This window comes from Eulemur rufifrons, chromosome 17, assembly GCF_041146395.1.
Source record: "Eulemur rufifrons isolate Redbay chromosome 17, OSU_ERuf_1, whole genome shotgun sequence".
Classification (NCBI taxonomy): Eukaryota; Metazoa; Chordata; class Mammalia; order Primates; family Lemuridae; genus Eulemur; species Eulemur rufifrons.
In genome coordinates, this window is record NC_090999.1 from 39,121,686 (window position 1) to 39,127,685 (window position 6,000).

A 6,000-nucleotide genomic window follows, 5' to 3' on the forward strand; every position below is an offset into this window, starting at 1 on the left:
CACACAAACCTAATCATTGAAATTTCTCACCCATTCTGTGCCCTAGAAAGCCAATGATTTCTACCTTTCTGATCTATGCCCCAGTCACAGTGGCTTTCTTTCTGTTCCTTAAACATGCTAAGTCTGTTCCCACTCCAGCTTTTGCCATTTTCCTGCCATGAATGTTCTTGCCCCAGCTCCTAGCACAGCCTTCTCCATCTCACCATTCAGGTCTCAGTTCTAACCCTGCCTACCTACAAAGTTTTCCCTGAACATCCTGTGTAGAGAAGTCTCACACCCCCACCTAACATTAACACTGTTTTATTTTCTTCATAGCACTTATCTGTATCTAGAATTATTAATAATTATTTTTTATCTTCTACATCTGCAATAATGGTTATCAAATAAAGGAGTTTCACCTTCTGGGAACACTTTGGACATTTGTGGGGATTTTTTCCAGTTTTCAAAAATATGGGAGGGCCCCTTACTGGGTTATTTTGTGGACAGAGGCCAGGGGAACTAACTATATATGTCCTTTTATGCCTAAGTTAGGCCATACAACCACCAGTTACCCAATGTTCTGCATGACATTTTAGGGTCCCACCGGACATTCAGATAAGTGAAAACCCTGTTGTAGTTATCTGAGCCCAGAAACTAACTCCATTTTACATATAAATTAAAAAAAAATTGAACAGTTTTAGTACACACTTAAGTTTCCAGGAATGTTACATTCTCTATTTTGTTTAGGATTGTACCAAAAGTTGCTCACCATGTCAGAAATCATGTCAGTAACCGGACCCCATCTTGCAATGTTCGAGACACATATCTGTGTCAGCCTATATCTAGAGGTAACCGTTGAATTCATGGGAAATGTACATACAGATACAATATACTTACTTAGCCCTTATTTCAAAATGTCAAATATAGAGAAAAAAATGACATTAGTTTATTTTTACAAATAGATGCAAGTATTTGCCTTATTTATTACATCTTTCTGGCTTAATCATGCTTAGGCATTTATTTGCATTTTGAAATTAATATTGCTTTATTATAAATTCCTTTTATTTATCCTTATATAAAAGGAAGTGATGTTAATTTTTAATTTTGTGTAGGTTGATTATCTGTGAATTTCATTTTAGCTCTTATCCAAGAGCCATTTGCTCTGGCCTAGACTATAACTCTATGAGATCAAGGACCTCTTATTTCCCACTATATCCCAGTTCCTACAACAGTATCTGAATCATAGTAGATACTCAATAAATTTTTTCAATAAAAGATATATCTCTGTTTTAATGTTAAAATGTTTTAACTTACTCTTGAGTAAAATTGAAATGCAAGGGAGATTCTACAGTTTATCCTGCAGCTCTCCATACCTGAGCATGGCCCAATCTTCTCTCTCTCTCACCGTAAGTACCACAGTTCAATAAGCACAAAAAGAAGCTAATTTATTTTTTCTGAATAGACTCATGTCTGTTTTTACTGAATATTTACCTCTATGGCTTATCTAGTAGGAACTTAGAATTGGCCAAATTTGTGGCCAATTCCTAACAACTATAAAAAATGTAATAATGAGTTGTTCTATTTTTCTACCTTTATTTTCTGCTTTATTCTGTGGTATTATGTAAATAAATCATAAACTGTCTCAAATCCTTTTTGGAAGATGTACCCACTTCTTATAAGAAATAAATTCCAATCATTACATTTGTAAAGCAGCTTTCAAAGCTTTTTCACATTATCTCACTTGATGATCACAACTATTTGGATATGTAAATATGAAGAACCCCACTTTACTGTTAAGGAAGCTAAGCTTCACAGAGGTTAAGTGACTTGCTTAGAGTCCCACAGCCAGTAATTACCAGAACTTAGACTTGAACCTAGACTTGCTGCCACCAAAGCCTGTGTGTAGAGTTTGGTTTGGTTTGATTTCTTGGTTGACTGATTTTTACTAATACTTTTAGGAATCAAAAAGGATAGTTTTCAAATGTAAAGTAGAATTGTATACTTTATTAAAAACTCATTTAAGGAGAAGAGAGAGGAGAAGACAAAAAACTTCCTAAGTCTTTCCAAATGACCCTGATACAGTTTGCATATTTGTCCCCTCCAACTCTCATGTTGAAGTTTGATCCCCAATGTTGGAGAGGCGTTTGGGTCATGGGTCTCTCATGAATGGCTTGGTGCCATCCTGACGGTAAAGAGTGAGTTCTCACTCTATTAGTTCACACAATACCTGATTGTTAACAAGAGTCTGCTACCTCCTCCCCTCCTGTTCCTCCCTCACCAGGTGACATGCTGGCTTCCCTTTGCCTTTGGCCATGAATGGAAGCCCCCTCTGAGGCCCTCACCAGAAGCACATGCTTCTTGTACAGCCTGCAAAACCTTGAGCCAAATAAACCTCTTTTCTTTATAAATTACCCAATCTCAGGTATTCCTTTATAGCAATGCAAAAGACTAAGACAGACACTTACCAGGAATGAGTTTCATAAAAATCACACTCTTGAGTTCTTTTTTTAGCCCTCTGATTATGGCTTGGTTTGTTATTATTATTTTTGTATCACTTGGGACTGGTTGCATATGAAGTATAGATTTAATCAGATTACTGCCCCCCAAAAAAGTTCAACTCCCAGTTATGTCTCAACTAAATCATTAAATTTACTTGTATACTCCAAGTATAGCAATTTTAATAAACTGCTGTGCATTCGCTTCCCTGGCGTATTTAAATGTGAGATCCTATAGAAACTTTGACTCAGTCTCCAAACATCTTCACAAGGAAAATAATAGTGATGAGAACTGGCTGTTTCACCATCACCTGCTTACTTCTGACTGATATTAGGAAATTTCAAGCTGTGGGAACAAAAAGCAGTTGGTGTCAACTAATTGTTGTTTTGGAAGTTATGTTTCTCAATCACATTAAGGAGTGGTTGGAGCTCTGTCTTCACTCCCAGTGTGTTCCTAAATGCCATGTTCAGTCATTTCGCTGCCTGAAAGGCCTCCCAGCTGGCTGGATAGGTCATTTTGAAAGAATTCCTCTGCTGAAAGTGTAGTCATTCACTGCTCACATTAGACTTTAGCCTTTCAGATTGTACTACAACTGCATTCAGCTGTGATTATTAGCATTTATGCCATCAAGAAGGTCCATTTGCTGAGCTTCTTAAATGTTTTCAAATCTGTAACTTGATTTCTACTGTTATTTATCTGAACTGTCACCACCCTGTTGGGAAATGTTTTCTCAGAACTTGAATTAATACTATTCACCATCTGAAGTGTCATATTCTTTGGGATAGGGATGAGGAAGAATGGATAAAGATGTCTGGAAAATATAAAACTGTATGACTTCATTAAAATTGTCAAATGATATTTTTATTTCAGCATTTAAAAAAATAAATGCCATATGGCTGGGTGTAGTGGCCCACATCTGTAATCCTAGTACTCTGGGAGGCCAAGGCGGGAGGATACCTTGAACTAAGGAGTTCGAGACCAACCTGAGCAAGAGTGAGACCACATCTCCACTAAAAATAGAAAAAATTAGCTGGGTGTGGTTGTGCATGCCTGTAGTCCCAGCTACTTGGGAGGCTGAGGCAGGAGGATTGTTTGAGCCCAGGAGTTTAAGGTTGCAGTGAGTTATGATGATGCCACTGCACTCTAGCTGGGATGACAGAGTGAAACTCTGTCTTAAAAAATAAAAAAAATAAATAAATGCCACAAAGAAATAGAGCTTTTTCATTCATTCATTCATTCATTCAGCAAGTAGAGTACCTACCATGTGCCAGGTACAGTTCCAGTCACTGGAATAATGAACTAAATAAAATGCAGTTTTCAAGAGCTGGCATCCTAAGTAGAGGAAGGGATAATAAGCCAACTATAATACATAAGAATATATATTATATATCAGGTAGTGACTGAGTGCTGGGAAGAAAAGTAAAAGACTAAAGCAGAGAGGATGATGAAAGGGAGATGCTATTTTGGTTCAGGTGGTCAGGGAAGGCATCTTTGATGAAGTGACACTTGAACAGACGATCTGAGTGAAGTAAGAGACAGCTAAGGGAAAACCTTCTAAACTGAGAGAATGAGCAGCCCATGAGAAAGCCTCAAGTAGACAAACGCTTCTCACGTCCAGGGAACATGGGAAGGAGGCCAGTGCTGGCTGGAGTCAGTGAAAGGGGGAGTGGAAGAGATGGAGTTGAATACAGAGTGGAGGGGGGCTCCTAGACACATTATGGGTCATGGGATTCAGATTTTATTCTTCATTAGTTGAAAAATATATTAAAAAGTTTTGATTGGCAGAGTGTGAAGAACTGAAATAGATTTTTTTAAGGATCACTCTGGCCACTTGGATAATGGACTGGGCTACGAAAGGTGTAGAAGACAAGAGAGGAGGCAGGAAAGCCAGTGAGGCAGATGCTGCAATACTCCAGCAGGAAAAAGTAAATAAATCTCCTTGGTGTGGTGGTTGGCACAAAGTGGCATTCAACAAATATGAATAAATGAATAAACAAATGAAACTAAGCTTCAAAAGTTATTCATTTCTTTTTTCCCCCTATGGAGATGAGGTCTTGCTCTTATCACCCAGGCTGGAGTGCAGTGTAGTGTTCATAGCTCACTGCAGCCTCAAACTCCTGGGCTCAAGCGATCCTCCTACCTCAGCCTCCTGAGTAGCTGGGACTACAGGTGTGCACCACCACACCTGGCTAAAAGTGATTCATTTCTTGAAGATCAATTTGATTCATTCTGACCAAAATTGCCATTTCTCATATGAATGTACTCAATAGAATAATAGCTTTTATATTTTCGTTTTAATCTACCAAATTTGTTTCTGAACCCACTCCTCTATTACTCTTTTATCATTAAAGTTTTCTATACTTACTTTTCCCTTTTGAGTTTGGGAAAATACAATCCACACACATTCCATGCCTTGTTATAATTGCCCTCCACCTCCTGCCACCTCACACTTAACACAATCACATTTCAAAGTTATCATAACAAAACCTTTACCAGTGAATATAGCTAAATGAATTTTCCTATTTTGGCACAAGTTCAATTTCTGACACATCATAGCTATGCCACATAGCATGTATAACAACGTATATTTCTCTACACCTAGGAAAATGACATAATGAAAAAAGAATTTTTAATTAACTTGGTCTAGACAAGAAGCATAGGATGAATTAGAGGAGGAAAATCTTGGAGATAGGAAAGCCATTTAGAAGATAGTGGGAGGAATATAGGCATGAAATTCCAAGAGCAATAATAGAGTGTTATGTGAAAATAGCTGTGTAATCCTGGATAACACTCAACTTGTCTGGGTATCAGTTTCATCAGTAAAATGAAAATAATAATGGTACCTGCTTCATAGGGTTATTGAAAGACTTAATTGAGGAAGCATATACAAAACTCTTAGAATTCTATTTCTTGTGTGGTAGGCAGAATTCTAAGATGGCCCCTATATATATCCTATATCCACCAGGATATATATCTAGAGAGAGACAGAGACAGAGACAGAGATGGAGATTTATTATAAGGAACTGGCTCACATAATTATGGAGGCTAACAAGGCCCAAGATCTGTAGTTGGCAAACTGAAAACCAGAAGAGCTGATGGTGTATTTGAAATCCAAGTCCAAACGCCTGAGAACTGGGACCAGTGCTATAGTTTCAGTTTGAAGGCTGGCAGGCTCAAGACCAGGAAAAGCAAGTGTTCTAGTTAAGAGTCTAAAGTAGGAAAAAATGAGTGTCTCAACTTGAAGGCAGACAGGCAGAAGAAATTCTCTCTTATTCAAGGGAAAGTCAGTCTTTTATTTTATTCAGACCTTCAACTGATTGGATATAGCCCACCTATATTAGGGAGGCAATCTGCTTTAACTCAGTCTGTCGAATTAAATGTTAAACTCATCAAAATCACCCTCACAGAAACACCCAGAATAATGTTTGACCAAATATCTGGGCACCATGTGGCCCAGTCAAGTTGCCTCATAAAGTTAACCATTGCAACTCCCAAGATCCCCAGCCTCTGATGTACATAGCTCTC